The 19,458-nt window shown below is 43.6% G+C and overlaps 1 long non-coding RNA gene across 2 annotated transcripts in view; it reads left to right on the top strand.

Moving 5' to 3' along the window:
• Positions 1-290: 290 nt before the first annotated feature.
• LOC135100330 (uncharacterized) overlaps positions 291-19,458 on the top strand; it is a 140,835-nt gene continuing 121,667 nt past the window's right edge. Inside the window, exons 1-2 of one of the 2 annotated variants that reach the window (XR_010268641.1) lie at positions 291-591; positions 14,657-14,793. This is a non-coding gene — a long non-coding RNA (uncharacterized LOC135100330). The remainder of the gene's footprint in view (positions 592-14,656; positions 14,794-19,458) is intronic. The other variant, XR_010268651.1, reaches the window with a different exon arrangement.

Below are 19,458 nucleotides of genomic sequence, written 5' to 3'. Positions count from 1 at the left end.
GCAATGAGTATAAATATATGCAATAATAAAATCATACCATGTACTATCGACACTTATTATTCTAAAACAATTAAATGTTTTTTTGTAGGGAGTATAGATGACGTGCAGAAGTTGTTTTTAAGGCTCACCAGAGACTGACTTCTATAATTATCGTACACAAGTAAATGACGCAATTATTTTATTAAGCCTATTGGTGATGATACTGTGAAGATCAATGCTATTATTTTCACAACTACTATTTTCAAATAACATTTTGATGTGGTTACTGTCAGTGCTATCAAAAGAAAAAAACAAAATAAATTAGCAAGATATCGTATTGGTGGACCTCCCTTTAATGTGCTGGCTAGTTACGGAAGGAGCGCGTGGGTAGTGTTGAAATTCTCGTTGTTTACTCGACCAATTCCTTAATTTCTCCGTTTCCACTAACATTTCGCCTTTGCCAAGACCTAGAACATGATTATGATCGCCATAAGAACTGAATACGTATCCGAAGACTGTTGTGTAGTGAGAAATAAGGCCATGGGAGTAAAAAAACAACAACGGGGAGGGAGGAGGACATGACAGAGGCAGGAGGGAGCTCAGCTATGCTTGGTAAGAACTTATTATCTTTTCCTTTATTATAATCGCAAGATATGTTATGCGGCTTGTTATTTGGTGGTATGTGCTTGCTCTCTTTCTCTTTTGCTTGCACTCCTTGGCCGGGAAGGGGAGAGGGAAGGGAAGAGTGAGGGCAGAAGTAAATGCACGGTGGAGGAGGGACAGCAGGCGGGGCAGCGCGTGGAAAATGGAAGGGAATTAGCCCCGAGTGATCCATTCCCTAATGCCCCCGTGGTCATTAGGGAAGATGTGGTCATTTAAAGAGAGAGAGAGAGAGAGAGAGAGAGAGAGAGAGAGAGAGAGAATATACAGATGGCGCCACTTTCGACCTTTCAAACCTCAGTACATTTTATTCTCTTACGGTTCATATGGATGGTAATTTATAACAATTTTGCGGAAAGAAAATAAAAGGTGAATCGTACCCGTGACATTTTATTGCAATATTTCAATAGACTTTCACTTAGTTATCGTGAGTTAATTATTAGCTTCCCATCTCTTTTGTAACTATGCACATATTTTCGCTCTTATTCGCAAAAATGGCTTACGTCAGCACACACACACACACACACACACATACACACACATACACACTGGCTTGATGCGTGTCTGTACATAAATTGCATTAACCTTCGCGCACAAGACAGCAACACTATTTTAAAGTTAATATTTCTTTCAGAGTAAATATCGTTGAAACTGCATTTACTCGCATCTTGAATTCTAGAGAGTGAGGATTATTAAGTAACAAATTAGGCCCCTAGCGGGTGATAACTATGTATACTGGTGATGTGTTAACGAAAGAAAATGCGACATGGCAGGCTTGTATGGGGAACTTAAGGAAAGAGGAAGGCAGTGATGATTTTAAGCTAGGAGAGAGAGAGAGAGAGAGAGAGAGAGAGAGAGAGAGAGAGAGAGAGAGAGAGAGAGAGAGAGAGAGAGAGAGAGAGAGAGAGAGCACATGAAAAGGCAAACCATTTGAAAACGAGTGAATTTAAACTTGACATGACCTAAAATTTTACGTACAAAATACAACTTTTTTGTATGTGTTTTTGACTCTCTCTCTCTCTCTCTCTCTCTCTCTCTCTCTCTCTCTCTCTCTCTCTCTCTCTCTCTCTCTCTCTCTCTCAAGCTGTCTCGTCGCTGTCCAGGTGAGCAGGCATGTTAATTAGTGAAAGGTGAGCGGTGACATCCAGGCTTTATCCCGGCGCTTACCTGCTTGACGTCATGCCTTTTAAACACCTGACACTTTTCTTATTTATATGCTAATTTGTCTAATGTTACCCCCGATGAGGAGGGAGCAACAGGCGGACGGACGGACAGACGGACGGACAGAGGCAGGGTGGATGGAAGGGAAGGACGAGGAGAAAGAGAAGGAAAGAAGTTTTAATGTATTAGCAATATTTATTACTAGATCTTGAGAGAGAGAGAGAGAGAGAGAGAGAGAGAGAGAGAGAGAGAGAGAGAGAGAGAGAGAGTAATGGATGTGAGAGTTTAAATTACTTCCTAGTTTCCTTTACGTTTATTTAACCTTCAACCACCAGTCCTTCCTCCCTCCTTCCATTTATTTTCTCCTCTTCTTATTCCCTCCAACGTTTTCATTCCAATCTTCCTCTCTTCCCTCCTTTTTGACTTTATTGCACCCTTCCCATTACGTGTTCTTTCCTTCCTTTCTTTCCCCTTTCTCTTTTTCTTTTTCTTACTCCCTCTACTATTCTAAATCCACAGTTCTTTCATTGCATTTTCCTTCCCTTTCATTTTTTATTTTTTTTATTTTAGCATCTCATTCACGTTTATCTCATTTCTATTTTCTCTCTGTTATCATTCAGTGTTATTCGTATATAGCAATACATTATATATACCTTCTGTTATCGCTGTTTATCCTTTTTTCTACTTCCTTCTTATCTGTTTTCTCCCTCTCTTCCTCCTTCTGACCTCCCTTCCTTCTCTCACTCTTCCGCTTATCTTTTACCTCCGCACTCGTCTCTTTCCTCCTACACCCTCCCACCCACCCACTCATCAGTACTCCCTTCCACCCCCCCCCACCCATTACAGTACCCTTCCACCCACCCACCCATCAGTAAAACCCTTCCATCTCCCCCCCCCCCAACACCAATCACAGCACCCTCCCACCCACCCACCCATCAGTAACACCCTCTCATCCTTGCCCCCCCCTCCCTCCAATCCACAAGAACACCATCCCCCTACCCCAATGAGAGCAGGGTAAGTCAAGTTGAGAGAGGAGGGCGCTTCTAAGAGGGGTGATTAGGGGCAGGTCGATGATCCAGAGAGAGAGAGAGAGAGAGAGAGAGAGAGAGAGAGAGAGAGAGAGAGAGAGAGAGAGAGAATTTTCAGTTTGTCTATAAAGTTAACTGTTTATTTATATTTATACATTTATGCATTTAAATTCTCTCTCTCTCTCTCTCTCTCTCTCTCTCTCTCTCTCTCTCTCTCTCTCTCTCTCTCTCTCTCTCTCTCTCTGTGTGTGTGTGTGTGTGTGTGTGTGTGTGTGTGTGTGTGTGTGTGTGTGTGTGTGTGTAAACCTTTATTAGAATTAAGCTAAATACCTTGAAAAATACACACACACACACACACACACACACACACACACACACACACAGAGAGAGAGAGAGAGAGAGAGAGAGAGAGAGAGAGAGAGAGAGAGAGAGAGAGAGAGAATTATAAAATCAGATGAATGAGTGTGTGTGTGTGTGTGTGTGTGTGTGTGTGTGTGTGTGTGTGTGTGTGTGTGTGTGTGTGCGTGGTCGCGTAAACGAGAACGAAAAGCGAATTAAGGAAGAAGGAAAACAGAGGATGAGGAGGAGGAGGAGGAGGAGGAGGAGGAGGAGGAGGAGGAGGAGGAGGAGGAGGAGGAGGAGGAAGAAGAAGAAGGAGCAAGAGGAGGAAGAGGAGGAGGAGGAGCTCGTTCGCTTTAAAATGGCGAGCAGCCCAGGAGTGCACAACCAAGAGTGACATTCTCTCTCTCTCTCTCTCTCTCTCTCTCTCTCTCTCTCTCTCTCTCTCTCTCTCTCTCTCTCTCTCTCTCTCGTTCCCTTGTGTCTCGTATTTTTCTTCCTTTATTTTCTGTTTTCCTCTAATCGTTTAATTTCCCTTCCTTTTTATTCTTCCTCTCGTTTCCTTCATCCCTTCTTTCTTTCGTTCCTTTGCAGAATCCTACCTTAATCCCTCTCTCTCTCTCTCTCTCTCTCTCTCTCTCTCTCTCTCTCTCTCTCTCTCTCTCTCTCTCTCTCTCTCTCTCTCTCTCTCTCTTATATGATTAATTTTTACCTGTGTTAATTATTGATGTCCACCTATCTAACTACATTACGTGTTTATGTTTAATGTAACACTCAATCGTCCTGACTCATCAAGGCACGTGCTAACTAATTAATTGGTATGATATTAAATGATACTACCTGCGTAAATGATAGTGCTTGGTGGAGTGGGATGGGGTAATACTTCTCTATGCTCGTGTGTGTGTGTGTGTGTGTGTGTGTGTGTGTGTGTGTGTGTGTGTGTGTGTGTGTGTGTGTTTATGTGTCTCTCTGTGTCTTTTTTTCTGTTTTTCATTGTGTATGCTCTCTCTCTCTCTCTCTCTCTCTCTCTCTCTCTCTCTCTCTCTCTCTCTCTCTCTCTCTCTCTCTCTCTCTCTCTCTCTCTCTCTCTCTCAAGGGCAGTGTTTGCATGGCTGGCCTCTGAAGGTTCATACAGCTTGGCGTTGCTGAGTTCCGCCAAAGAAGGATGAGTAGAAAAGAAGGAAGAAAATGAGGAAGTGGAGAAAGAGGCGGAAGTAAAGAAGACTTCCTATTTTCTTTTTTTTTTTACTTTCTTACATATTTTTTTTTATGCGTTGTTTTTTTCTCGTATTTTTCTTTTGTGTTTTGCTGTGTATTGATTTTTTTCTTTCAAATTTACAAATATACTTTCATTCCATTCTCTTCCTTAGGTATGGAAGATTATTTCAGTTATTTCCTCCTCCTCCTCCTCCTCCTCCTCCTCCTCCTCCTCCTCCTCCTCCTCCTCCTACTTATCCTTCTTATCCTCCTCCTGTTCTTTTCTTCTTCTTCTCCTTTTTTTTTTCTTCTTCTTCTTCTTCTTCTTCTTCTTTTTTCTTTTTCTTGTTCTTGTTCTTGTTCTTGTTCTTGTTCTTGTTATTGTTATTATTATCATCATCATCATCATTACCCTCTTGTTTGTCTCCGCACATATGAATTATTCTGCGCTTATTTTACCTGAGTTTGCTTTTTTCCTTTTGTTTTTAATTAAGTAATCATATTGTAATTTTCTCAGGATTCATTCTTTACATAAAATAGTAAGACTGCAGGTGTGTGTGTGTGTGTGTGTGTGTGTGTGTGTGTGTGTGTAAGAGTGAGACTATGCATGCTTTGCCTCAGGGAATTTACAAGACATTCCAAACACACACACACACACACACACACACACACACACACACACACACACACACACACACACACACACACACACACACACACTTGATATGAGCAGAATACCCTTTAAATGTCAACATGAGTTCGATGAGAGAGAGAGAGAGAGAGAGAGAGAGAGAGAGAGAGAGAGAGAGAGAGAGAGAGAGAGAGAGAGAGAGAGAGAGAGAGAGAGAGAGCATAACATGAAATAATAATAATGTGCATTTGAATATAAATGAGAGGAATTAGGGAAGACAAATAGTGTGATAAATGGAGAGAGAGAGAGAGAGAGAGAGAGAGAGAGAGAGAGAGAGAGAGAGAGAGAGAGAGAGAGAGAGAGAGAAAGGGAAGATAATAGTCGGTATTAATTGATTCTCTTTTTGTGTGTTTAAATGGTAGTTAATTTCCACTCCTGAGATAGATGAAGGAGGAGGAGGTGGAGGAGGAAGAGGAGGAGGAAGAGGAGGAGGAGTAGGAGGAGGAGGAGGAGGAGGACGTGAACGACTAAATAAACAAATCTCTCTCTCTCTCTCTCTCTCTCTCTCTCTCTCTCTCTCTCTCTCTCTCTCTCTCTCTCTCTCTCTCTCTCCACACACCATAGGAACAATTAAATATTTGACTTCGCGTGACGTCACAAATTCAATGGGAGAATCGGGTAGCCAATCAACGGCATGGAAACTGGTGACGTCACAAGGCAGTAACCAATCAAGCTGAGCGGGAACAGAAAGGGTGGTGACGTCAGACCCCCAATAACCAATCAGATCAATGCTACGTCACACCTTGAGTCACCAATGGCGGGGCGTCCTTTTCCGCTCCGAGAGACGCTCAGTCAGGCACAAATTAACTCGTTGATTACCTGACATGGCGGTGCGCAAGAAGTTAAACAAGGTAATTAGTGAACACAGTAGTTTCTCCTCCTCCTCCTCCTCCTCCTCCCCCTCCTCCTCCTCTTGTTCCTTTTCCTCTCAGATGGTTCGTTTCCTTCGGCACTTTGAGTCTGATTGAGAGAGAGAAAAAAACAAAAAAAAACAAGAGCCAAATAGAGAAGTGGCCGCTGTGGTTTGTTGTTGTTTGTTTGGGTTGGTTACCGTGTTGTTTGTGTTGTTGTTTTGTTGTTATCTGTCTTTCTGTTTATATGTATTTGTTTCTGTATTTTTTTTTTCTTCATCTCATGTATTCCTTCATAAGTTTTTTTTTTATTAATTTTCATGGGTGTGTCTTGTGAATGAATTATATATATTTTTGTTTTGTTAGTCTTGTATTTCATTATTATTTTGCTACTTGATATTTACGGAAGTTTTTTTATTCCTATATCTTCGTCATTATATTATTGATTTTAATTTCCACAGGTATCTCCTCAGGTCCTTTAATGAAGTATTTCTTGTTTATCTTTTTTTTTTTTTTTTACATATATTTGCATACGATATACATTCCTATTTCTTTATCAGTTTATATATATTTTTAGTTCCCATTGGTACGTCTTTTAATTAAGTTCCATTTAGTCCCGACCGATGCTCTCTCCCCTTTCCTCTCCCCTCTCTCCTCCCCCTCCTCACTCTCTCTCTCCCACTCCTCCCTGATGGAAGCCACAATCAAAGTTGGGTGAATGGGTATCATGCATGCGGGGGACGGTACATACATACGTAAGGCAGTGCAGGCATTATAATGTGTGCAAGGGAGGGAGGGAGGGAGGGAGGGAGGGAGGGAGGGAGGGAGGGAGGGAGGGAAGCAGGAAGGAAGGACCCGCAGCTAATATTGGGAGGACCTGTTGAGTGTCCCTTCGTGGCCCGAGATGTGGTGTGTTTCGATATTTTTTTGCCTTTATTTATTTATTTTTTGTCTTCCTTATGTTTTTATTATTATTATTATTTTTTTTTTTTAACTCTTCGACTTTGTTATGTTTGAGATTTGTGTTTATCTTCTTGGGTCTTAATATTTCTTTTTCTTTCTTTCATTTTTTTCTTCTTTTCCAGTCAAAACAAACCTTGATGGAGGATAATTAGAGGAGAGGCACTAATATTAACATAACACTGCCTGCTTTATCTCTGTGGTAAAACAAATTAGGGCAGAAAGAGACCTAAGTTGAAATATCCTAGATTTACATGGCCAACCTAAAATAGACAGGCAGCTGAAAGACACGAGTAAAGATGGAATTATGGAGGCAAATGATGATGATGATGATAATGGCTCTGGAGTATCACACGCCTCAAGGACAGGGAGGTGGAATGGAGGATAACACGGGAGTATTCGCTTGTCTTTAGCCATCTGCATGTGGTGCGTATACAAGATGGAATAGGAATGCAAATTGAAGTATTTCTGGAACATATGGCATGAGAGAGAGAGAGAGAGAGAGAGAGAGAGAGAGAGAGAGAGAGAGAGAGAGAGAGAGAGAGAGAGAGAGAGAGACGGTATGAATTGTGAAGTGGCTGAGTGGGTGATGATGTTGAGATACGCGTATAGAAAGAATGAAATAAACTGCGTCACTCTCGAGAAAGGAATAGACCAGTGTAAAAGAAAAAAATGAAATATTAAGAAACATACGAAAGGTAAAGATACACATGCCAATAAGAAATAAGGTAAAAAAAAACAAAAAAAAAAAAACAATACTGCATTAACCTGGCCAGAGTTGTCACAGGTAAGTTAACATTTTGCCACTACACGCAACTTTATCACTTCAGAACCATGTGGACAAGACTTTGTGCCGCAGCGTGCATTAGTGAAGGTTTGGTTGGGAAGGTGTTCGCTATTTCCCCGGACCAGGACGCAGACCAGTGGATAAACCCTTCGCCCTGATTCTGTATGCATATGACACCGCCCTCCGCCACTTCCGCAGCTGGCAAGGAATGGAGAATTGGCGAAGATTGGAATTGAAGGATTTATTTTGTTCTGCGTTCTTGTTAGAGGGAATGACACAATGACAGGGACCCTTTTTTTTTATTTTTTTCTTGTCTTTCAGGTTATTAGTACTGTTGTTGTTGTTGTTGTTGTTGTTGTTGTTGTTGTTGTTGGTGGTGGTGGTGGTGGTGTTTTTGTTTTTTTTGTTGTTATTGTTGTTGTTGTCGTTGTTGTTACTGTTGTTGATGATCATGGTGTTACTGCTGTTGATGTTATTTTCGTTGTCACTGTTGTTGAACGTTGTTGTACTCTTCGTTGTTCTTGTTGTGGTGGTTGTTGTTGCTGGTGTTGTCGTAATCATTATTGGTGTTGTTAGTTGTATCACCATCACCACCATCACCACCTCTAAAACCACAACCACCACCACCACCACCACCACTACTATCACCACATCCATTTTTACCCCTTCAATTTCTCCCACCTCCCTATCACCCCCTCCATCTTTTCCCTACCCATACCTTTTTATAGAGTTATCTGAGGCTCACAAACACAGCGCAGCACACCCATATCCTTCCTCTTTCCCTCCCTCCCTCCCTCCCTCCCTCCCTCCCTGCCTTCCCTCCTAACGCCCCGCGGCCACCAGTCTTCTCATTTCGGCGAGTTTCTCTGGGAAATATGCCCGTGTTGGAATGTGGGTGTTGTTTTATTAGCCACGGGGTTGCTTACTGTTTGTTAATATGCGGACCAGGAAGCTTCTCCCTCAGCCCTTCCTCCCTTACCTGGCCTCCCCTATGGCTTTCGTTCTCTCTCTCTCTCTCTCTCTCTCTCTCTCTCTCTCTCTCTCTCTCTCTCTCTCTCTCTCTCTCTCTCTCTCTCTCTCTCTCTCTCTCTCTCTCTCTCTCTCTCTCAAAATATACGGCTGCTTTCGCCCCAGTCTTTCTTCCCTCCCTCACCATCACCATACATTACCAAATAATTCTCCTCTTCCTCCTCCTCCTCCTCCTCCTCCTCCTCCTCCTCCTCCTCCTCCTCCTCCTCCTCCTCCTCCTCCTCCTCCGGTTCAAAGGGAAACGCTTCTCCTTCCTCTGTAACACAAGGCAGATTAACACTCCAGTAGTGAAAGAAAAAGTGTAGAATGGAAAGTTTAATTAATTTTCACGGAAATTCAACAGTTGCCTAAAGAAAAAAATGGAAAGAGCTTAATCGAGAGAGAGAGAGAGAGAGAGAGAGAGAGAGAGAGAGAGAGAGAGAGAGAGAGAGAGAGAGAGAGAGAGAATGTGTATGTGTAGCGAACAAAAAAAAAAAAATTGACTTTTTCTTAAGTGATATCAAGGACGCTTCCCTTATCCAACCCTCCCTCCAGCACCTCTTATCTGCCCTGTGCCTTGTGTCCCTGCCTGGCTGTTTGGCGCCACCTTTTGTTTCAGCTTACATCAAGGTGTACAGGGCGCGAGGGAGGGAGGGGAGTCGGATGGGGTGTATATGGAAGTTGGTGGAGTGTGTGTGTACTTGGCCTCTAGCAGTCAATAGATTACATAAAGTTTTTTTTTTTTTTTTTATTTTGTATTGGTAGTTGTAAAAATCAGTGTTGTTTTGAAGTGGTACGTATTTGTCTTAGTTGAGTTTGATTAGGTTAAAAATAGAAGCCTTTGTAGTTTTATTTTGTATTGTAATATTGTCTATTTTATGCCATCCTTGCCACCCATCTCTTGGACCAAAGACAGATCTAAATGTACATGGCTAAATGATGAAAGTCAAGGTCACAAGTTGAGTAGTCTTTTTTTTTTTATATATATGTTGAAGGGACACTGGCCAAGGACAACAAAAATCTTATTAAAAGAATAGCCCACTGAGATGCCGGTCCCCGAATAGGATAATTGTCTTGAAACCTCCCTCTTGAAGGAATTTAAGTCATAGGAACGTGGAAATACAGAAGCAAGCAGGGAGTTCCAGAATTTACCAGAGAAAGGGATGAATGATCGAGAATACTGGTTAACTCTTGCATTAGCCTTCTTGCTCCCTCTGCGTTTAAGGTTTTCCCGCAGTCTTAAGTAGGTGTTAGACGAATACTTGAGGCTTACTGGGATGACAAGGGCAGTCTTCGTAGCTTCGTTTATTTATATATAATATGTATAGAGACTCTAGCTTGTTCTCCCTGTTCTCGTATGTGGGATGAGTGTGCCCTCCATACAGCCATTCCGTCACTTTATCGCGTGAGGTAACGGCGTACCTGGATATTCAGTCAACATTTCAGATTATGATGCTCTCACTGATTGCTGACTCAGTTGTTATGGCTTCCCCTACACATGTTCTGGTCTGCATAGTCAACTTGTATTGGTTGCCACAGCCGTCCAAACACATTCCGATTGTTACGTCTCACTCAGTAACTGGTATTAATTGGTACACTAGTAAGGACGTAACAGTGGCTAACAGTCTGATCTAGCAAACTTCTTCAGACTCACGGATTTGTACACAATGAGAGCAATCAAGACTAAGGAAGAATACTATACACAGTGGAAGTGAATGTGTCTAGAAAGTTACTGGACCTGTGGCTACGCGTGCACCACATAGAGAGATTTCTAAATAGTTGGAGATGCAAAGAAAACTAACTTTTTTTTCATTTAGGTCAGCTGTATGTGAGCTGCCTTTCCTGCCCATTGACCTGTTGCTTTGTGTCCCGTACTCCGCTGCCATTCTGAAGCCATCGAGTGGGCTTTTTAAACAGTTGTATTTGGGAAGAAAAATATAACACTCGTTTGGTGCAACAAGTGTATAGTGAGCGTGGCATTTCACTGTCCATTGACCGGCTCTTTTGTGTCCAGTCATCTGAATCTGCTATGCTGTTTGGGGTTCCTGTCCTCTCCCTCTCATTTTTTTTTTCTTGCTGGTTCTTTAAACCAATTATTATTTTTTGACACCTAGGTGCTTTTATGTAATATCATCTCATTTTATTTTACTCTTTTTCTTACTTTTGTCTGATTCATGACTCTAACGTGCAGCACAATGTGATTTCCTTATTGTGGTGTCTAAAAGCAGGCAGTCTGTCAATCCCTAAGGCCTTCAATACGTTTCGCAAAGTCGCAGTAAGTAATTATGCCACATAGCATCTGCAAACATGGTAACACTGCCACTGACTGGTGCTCTCTCTCGCTGATTGGTCTGCGTATTCTTGTAATGTCTCGAAGCGTGCGGCAAAGTAGTGGTGTACAGGATTTCTACCAAAAACCTTTACTTGAATAATAAAATCCAAGTAGAAATCCAAGAATCCAAGTAGAAATAACCTGGTATCTTACAATTGCAACGTAATACTTCCTCGCGTTTCAAAGCAAGACGGGAAAACTGACCAATCAGCGGGTAGAAGCATCGGTCTTTGGCAGTTTACGTGTCCATAAGTGGCAACGTTAATGTCGCAGAGTTGCAGGAAGGGAGTACAGTGATATAAACATTGATCCCCTTTCCCTCATCCCAATGCCCTCCACCTTTCAACTAATGCATGAGTTCAACAGTGTCTTTCCTTATTTTTAGTTGTGTGGTGCATTATTTAGTATTTGTCTGCCTTCCCGTACAGGTTTATATCTCCCCGCCGCTCTTCCTTCCTCTGGGGTGAGAGAATATTGGCTCCCCTCCTCGTTAACCGTATCAATTATTCACTGGGGACTTTTTTACGTAACTGTATGAAGCAGCGGTAACTTTTATTGGTTGGCTTATTTGCTTGTTGTGGAAAGATGCTCTCGCTTTACCTGTGTTTGTCTGTCTGTCTGTCTGTCTGCCTGTCTGTCGTTGTCTTTCTATAATGTATCTGTCTGTTTCTGTGTGTGTCTCTCTTTTACTCTCTCTCTCTCTCTCTCTCTCTCTCTCTCTCTCTCTCTCTCTCTCTCTCTCTCTCTCTCTCTCTCTCTCTCTCTCTCATATGGTAAAGCATAAAATATATATTAATTTTTACAATCATTATTCCTACATTTTAATCATAGAGATATAGGTCAGAGAGAGAGAGAGAGAGAGAGAGAGAGAGAGAGAGAGAGAGAGAGAGAGAGAGAGAGAGAGAGAGAGAGAGAGAGAGAGAGAAAGAAAGAAAGAGAAGAATCACGGTATTAATGAACTTTCTTGAACAAATATTGAACTTCCTTTCCTTCCGTACCCTTGACTCCCTCCTCCTCCTCCTCCTCCTCCTCCTCCTCCTCCTCCTCCTCCTCCTCCTCCTCCTCCTCCTCCTCCTCCTCCTCCTCCATACTCTAAAGGAGGTAGGGAGGGAGGGAAGGAGGAATGGGAGCATTTCTTTTTAGCCCTCCTCCTCCTCCTCCTCCTCCTCCTCCTCCTCCTCCTCCTCCTCCTCTCCCTTTACCTTCTTCCTAGCACCCTTATATACCTGTACCTCTTGAGCAGTACCTTTGCCCTTATAAACACTGCCCTTAGAAATATCCTTCCGTGTTTTTTTTTCTTTTTTTTTCCCCTCCTTTTTCCATTCCAAGCTGTACGTTTTCTGTTTCTGCCCCCCTCCCCCACTTCCCTTTCCCTCTCACCCCTACCCTCTCCCTCTTCTTCTTCCATCCTTCCTCCTCCACCTCCTCCTCCTCCTCCTCCGTCAGTCAGTCAACCTTTGCCCTTTAAACTTATGTCCTAGAAATGCTGTTTTTTTTTTTTTTTTTTTATGAAGAAAATAAGAGAAAACTGTGTGTGTGTGTGTGTATGTGTGTGTGTGTGTGTGTGAGAGAGAGAGAGAGAGAGAGAGAGAGAGAGAGAGAGAGAGAGAGAGAGAGAGAGAGAGAGAGAGAGAGAGCTTATTGAGTCTCTGCAGCCTGTCCTCACACCTGCATATAAAACAGCTCATTTGCATACGACAAACACCACCTCGCCTCCATTATGAGCAGCGACACAATTAGAGCGAAGCTAATTACCCGCCGATAGTTACCTGGCCTGGAGGAGGTGAGCCAGGAGGAGGGGGAGGAGGAGGAGGAGGAGGAGGAGGAGGAGGAGGAGGAGGAAGAGGAAGGTGAGGATGTGTAGCGGTGCACGTGAGGAGAGGTGGAGGGTGAGGAAGGTAATGGAAGAACTGAAGGAGGAGGAGGTGGAGGAGGGAATGATTGGAGAGGAGTGCAAAGATTAGGTGGACTTGCGCTACAGGAGTACAGGCAATATTGGCAATACAGTTAACGGAAGGCCTGTTGGTTTATGAAGAGGTTTCCCGGTTGACTTGCTTCCTCCATCGCGCGGATTTGCCTCAGTTGTAGGGAAAGACTGGGAAGATATGAAGATTACCCCCCAGTCATATCTCCTTGTATTTACTGCAGAGAAGGATAGGAGAGTAAGAAGGCTCCTCCCCACACATACTTTCTTCATATTACAAGGAGTGATAGGAAAGTAAGAAGGTTCCTCCCCACCTGTGCCTTCTCCATGTTAAATAAATAGATAGAAAAGTAAGAAGGCTCCTCACTTCAGATACTTTCTTTGTATTACAGGAAATGGAAAGGAGAGGAATGGAAAAAGTCTCCTCCCAACCAGTGTCTTCCCCATGTGAAAGAAATCGATAGGAAAGTAAGAAGGCTTCTCCCCACTCTTGTTTCCTTCCTTCTACCGACTGCTGAATAAAATGTACAGTTGTGTTTACTTTAAATATGAGAGAAAATTATGAAAGAAAGGCGGTATTTTTTTCTTTTCGCATTGAATATTTTGCTGGATGGAAGGAAAGGCGGAGGAGGAGAGAGGAAGAGGAGGAGGAAGAGGAGGAGGAGGAGGAGGAGGAGGAGGAGGAGGAGAAGGAGGAGGAGGAGGAGGAGGAGGAGGAGGAGGAGGAGGAGGAGGAGGAGGAGACTGAAGTGACACCGGAAGTTAAAAAAAGAACATCGGTGTCATTCTCTCTCTCTCTCTCTCTCTCTCTCTCTCTCTCTCTCTCTCTCTCTCTCTCTCTCTCTCTCTCTCTCTCTCTCTCTCTCTCTCTCTCTCTCTCTGTAGGTCAAGTATCATATATCGATCGGTCGGCGGTAATATTTGTTTGTTTGTTTGTTTGCTTTTGTGGTGGCGAAGGAGCGTAGCTTCCAGGGCCTTACACCAATGAATTGTGGGAGTGTGGGTGGGTTCATGATCATTATCTCTCTCTCTCTCTCTCTCTCTCTCTCTCTCTCTCTCTCTCTCTCTCTCTCTCTCTCTCTCTCTCTCTCTCTCTCTCTCTCTCTCTCTCTCTCTCTCTCTCTCTCTCTCTCTCTCTCGTTGTTGCATTTCCTTCGTTTTTTTTTTTCATCCTTTTTTCTCTCGTCTTTCATCACAGTTTTTCCCTCCTCCTCCTCCTGCCCTTTCTTAACTGCCTCCTCGTACCTTTCCTCTCCTTTTTCCTCCCCTCCACTACTCTTACTTGGCGTTCTTATATAGATCTTCCCTGAAATATTTAATAGGCTCGCTGGAGTACTTTGCTAATACTCCCTACTAGCCTACGTACAAGCGCTGTTGGCCCAAGACATAAAAAAAAGCTACTGCTACCTTTACTACTCTACGTCTCTCTGTTTAGTTTATATGAGTGTGCAGTTAATCAGGAGTTAACTTGTGAAGATCAACTAGTCTCTCTGCTGCTGATAGTGTTTGGTCTTCATTTAAGCTCATTTGTGTTGGTGTATCTTAGCTCCCAAAAAGATAGCTACAAGGAAAGAACAGGAAAAGTTGACCAGTTTAGTTTCTGAGGTGTCTCGATATTGCCACTTTGAAACGCTTCGAGTCACAGAAACGTGGAACGAACAGAACCACGTCGAGAGTTGTAGAATAGTTAACAGCAGCTTACCACCTGACCCTCTTCCCTTTGCATCCCTCTAACGCAGGTGAATTGGAGTGTGCGGAGGACCTGTTGGCCTTCAAGAACCCTATCGCCTCTCGTCCTCTCCTCTCCTCCCGGCGCGGCACAGAATGGCCCTCTTCAGTGACCTTCAAGTGAGTGCCACCAACACGGCCATCACCGGTAAGGCAACTTCAATGGTTTCTACATTCTCTCTCTCTCTCTCTCTCTCTCTCTCTCTCTCTCTCTCTCTCTCTCTCTCTCTCTCTCTCTCTCTCTCTCTCTCTCTCTGTCGCAGCGCCTCCACACAATTTTTTCCTTTCACACCTGCAGTCTCGCTTTCAGTTCTATAATAGGCTTCGGTTCTCCTGTGTATGGGGCGCGTCTGTCTCGCTGGCTGGCTCTGTTGGCGCCTCTCTGCTCTATACGGTGCTGTTAAATAGGCTCCGAGGCAAAGGCTATTGATCAAGCCCCATTCTCTGCTCTGTCTCTGATTCTCTGACTGACTCACTCACTCATTCACCCACTCCATGATCTTCTCTTTATAAAGCTCTACTTGTTTCCCTCGTAGTGTTACATGCTGACACACAAGTTCTCTCTCTCTCTCTCTCTCTCTCTCTCTCTCTCTCTCTCTCTCTCTCTCTCTCTCTCTCTCTCTCTCTCTCTCTCTCTCTTTCTGAGTTTTATAGTGTTATTTTTTTTGTGCCTGACCAGAACTGGCATATTAGAAACTCGTGGAAAGTTTGAATGCAGTTTTACTTTTTCTTTGTCGTTGATTTTCCTTCCTTTTCCCTTCCCTTCCCTTCCTTGTTTGTTTGTTTGTTTGTTTGTTTGTTTGTTTGTGTGTGTGTGTGTGTGTGTGTGTGTGTGTGTGTGTGTGTGTGTGTGTGTGTGTGTGTGTGTGTGTGTGTGTGACTGTGTGTTTCCTTCCTTGTTTCCATACTTATTTATTTGTTTGCTTGCTTGTTTTGTGGCATTGTATGTGTAGCCGCGAGCAATTTTAATACATACCTTTTGTTCCCCGTCCATTGTTGGCCACAAAACCTTTATATACCTTCGGGAGGCAGCGAGATGAAATGGTAAACGCATCGTGTAACTGTTCATCACCACCTCTTACTACAGCAGGTCTCCGTGGGGGTTACTCGCATCCCACGGGTAGAGAGGGAGAGAGAGGGAGAATCTGTGTCAGTGTGTGTGTGTGTGTGTGTCAGTGTGTGAAGGAGCCGGGAATGTGGAGAGGCGAGGGATGAGTTGCATTAGTTTGATAGCATGTATAGAAGAAGTTATCATACGTATGTTTTCAGGGACTAAAAGTGTAAAGGAAGGGTAAGAGGATAAGAAGAGAAGGGAGAAGAGATAATGCTTTTGTTTTTAAGGGACTTGTTATCAGTATCAGGGAAGACAGGGCATTTTACCGTGCATTAGTGAAGCAGTACAAACATGCATAAAGGAATACAAAGGAAGTCCAAACCCTTACAAAGCTGTTTAGGCAACTATTTTGCGATAACTATTAGTGAGAGAGACAGGATAGCATAGAAGAAAGCTCCTCTCCAAACATACAGTAGAAGTGACCATAAATTTCCAGGGACTGTGTAAAGGACGGGGAAAGAGTCTGAGGGAAGGGAACAAGAATGAGTTTTGTGTGTAAGTGACAGGTTATCAGGGGAGAAAGAGTGTCTTATCTTGCATTAGTAAGACAGTGCATAGAGCAGGGATGAACACAGGTTTCCAGGGACTGTTTAGAAGGAAGGAAAGAAGCTGAAGGGAGAAGTAGAGGCATGTATTTTGTTTAAGGGACGAGTTAGTAGGGAAAAGAAAACGTTTTATCGTGCATTAGCGAGTCAGTACGTAGAATAAGGAAGGTCACAGGTTTCCAGGGACTGTGGTGAGGGAGGGAAAGAGATTGGGGAAAGAAATAAAGGCATATGTTTTGTTTAAGGGACGTTTTAGTAGGGAAAAGACAACGTTTTATCGGATAGAGGGATGGCGCTTATATCAGATATGGATAGTTCTTAAATCGGAGACGAAATGAGGTTTTTATCGGTGACTGTCCCGGTTATAGGCGCGGAAAACACATCGGGAACAAGAAAACCATTAAATCGGCGACAGTAAGACTCTATTATGATCGGATAGGAAATGTAGTTCAATTATATAGAACCAGTACTTATTGGTGGGCTGTTATCGGTGACGAGACAACGTTCTTAGCGGTTCTTATCGGGTAGGGAGGTACGGAGAAAAACGACACCTATTATTTTTTCAGAGGGAAGGCACGGTACAACTTTCATTAGCTGAAGGACGTGAGTGTGGGTGGAGGGGGGAGGGGAGGTTACTTTGATGAGGGTGGGCTGGGGAGAGGGGTTCCTTTCCTTGGGTGGGACTGACTGGAGGAGTTAGGGGAGACGACAGGGGGAGGGTGGGGTTACTTTCATCAGGGAGGCACTGGTGGGGAGTTAGGAGAGGAACTGGACTTGACTTTCTGGCTCGTTGGAGAGAGAGAGAGAGAGAGAGAGAGAGAGAGAGAGAGAGAGAGAGAGAGAGAGAGAGAGAGAGAGAGAGAGAGAGAGGCGCAGTTTCATTTGGAGGGGCTGACTTCATTGTGTGGACGACAAGGAGGTTTGCGAGCCAGGCCAGCAGCAGCAGCAGTAGCAGTAGTGTGTCTTGACGAGGAACTGATGGCAATGAGCGGCAAGACTTACGTTCGTATTACTATAAAGTTCATTTTCGTCTCACTATCACCGTGACCATTATTATTGTAGTTATTGTTTATTTATTTATTCAATCATTCAGTCAGGCTGGTGGAAGTAGCAGAAGAATGAAGGAAGAGGAGGCAGAGGGAGAGGGAAAGGGAAACAGGGAGGAGGGGAAAGGAAGAGATAGAAAGAGGAGTACATCAAAAGGGCGAAGATAGGAGTGCACGGGAAGAGTAATTAAGGAAGTGCGCATTAGAGGTACAGCAGAAAGAGGAGGAGGAGGAGGAGGAGGAGGAGGAGGAGAAATGTAGGTGAAGGTGTAAATGGTAAGGTGCACGGCCGAGGCAGTGAAGCGGTGCACGGTACGGAGGGACTGGTACGTGAGCTTTAGTGGGACAGTATGATCGAAGCCAACCTGGGTGACGAAGGGAGAGCTGCGCCCCTGCGGAGGAGGAGGAGGAGGAGAAGGGGGAAGAGGAGGAGATTGTGGGGGTCAGATGGGGTAGGAACAGGAGGAGGAGGAGGGAGGAGTAGAGGGGGGAAAGCAGGAGATCGGGATAGGAGGAGGAGGAGGAGGAGGAGGAGGTGGAGGTGGAGGGACAGGAGATGGAATAGGAATAGGAGGAAGATAAGGTGTGGAGAAGGAGGAGAAGGAGGAGGAGGAGGAAGAGGAGAAGGAGGAGGAGGAGAAGGAGGAATTGGTGTAGGAGGGATACGAGTTCAAGGAGGACGAAAAAGAGGAGGAGGAAGAGGAATTGGTGGAGAAGAAACAGGAGGAGGGAGAGGGGGAGGAGGAGGAGGAGGAGGAGGTGGTGGTGGTGGTGGTGGTGGTGGTGGTGGTGGTGGTGGTGGTGGTTAATGTTTACACAGCTGTATAACTTCCCAAAAATCTTTCTTGGATAGGTCTGGAGGATGTTATTATTTTTACGCTTCTCACACACACACACACACACACACACACACACACACACACACACACACACACACACACACACACACACACACACACACACACACACACACACACACACACACACACACACACTTACACACACATAGCCTTACCCACCCAAAACCCCACAAAACTACTACCTGCACACACACACACACACACACACACACACACACACACACACACACACACACACACGAGAAGAGCATGCGGTAGACATCCCTAGAAGTAAGGCGGCCTACCAATGTGGTGGTCTTTTTTTACTGCTGGGCCTGTCAAAGGAGTGGCAGTTTATCGAACTTCTCTCCACCTTAATTATGGTCTTTTCGTTGACCTCCTTCACTCGCAAAAAAAAAAAAAAAAAGATAGAAAATAATTACTTGCTAAAACAATTGAAAGTTAAATTACGTTTGCCTCTCCTTTTAACATTTTTACGTTTCTCTTTTATTTTCTCTCTTTTATTTTTCAAGAGGGGAGCAGACGTGTTGTCATAATTCTACCCATATGTACTTAACTAACCCATATTTACTAACTCCTGCAGAGAGCACGGGCATATGTACAAACCCTGTAATATAACACATTAGTAGTAACGCAGAAACACGAGGCCAGGTGACAGAGTTAATTGTAGTTCAAATGCAGAATCTTCCTCCTCGTTTTCTATAAGGCTGAAATTATGAATAAATCGCACGGGCAAACTCGTAACGGATCAGAGTCTAGCTTATGTTACTTCAAGTTTTTTTTATTTTTTTTTTACTATGAGCCAAAAAACATAGAAAGATAACACGAAAGGGATTATCATTATTTCCTTCCTTAGGTGCTTTAGAACAAGAGGAGAGATAAATAAGACCAAAGTAGAGAGGAAAGTGTGTGTGTGTGTGTGTGTGTGTGTGTGTGTGTGTGTGTGTGTGACGAAAGAAGTTAAGAAAAGTATAAGAAAACGTGTAACAGCTGAAGAAGAGTAAGGTGAAAGAAAAAAGCGTTAAAGGAAAAAAAAAAGAAAAAGAAAGAAAAGAAAAGAAAGAAAGAAGAGGGACGGAGGGAGAACAACCGGAGATAAAAGACAAGGACAAAAGCTACAAAGGGAGGGAGATCCGATAAAAATGGTGCAAGAGAAGGAGGAAGAAGAAGTGGACACAGTGAAAGAGGGAAGACTCAAAACGAATAATAGATTTACAGAGGAATATAAAAAAGAATAAAGTAAGACAC

The sequence above is a fragment of the Scylla paramamosain genome, chromosome 1 (genome assembly GCF_035594125.1).
Source record: "Scylla paramamosain isolate STU-SP2022 chromosome 1, ASM3559412v1, whole genome shotgun sequence".
NCBI lineage: Eukaryota > Metazoa > Arthropoda > Malacostraca > Decapoda > Portunidae > Scylla > Scylla paramamosain.
Note: the sequence above shows the minus strand (reverse complement) of the source record. Positions and strands in the feature narration are given on the sequence as shown.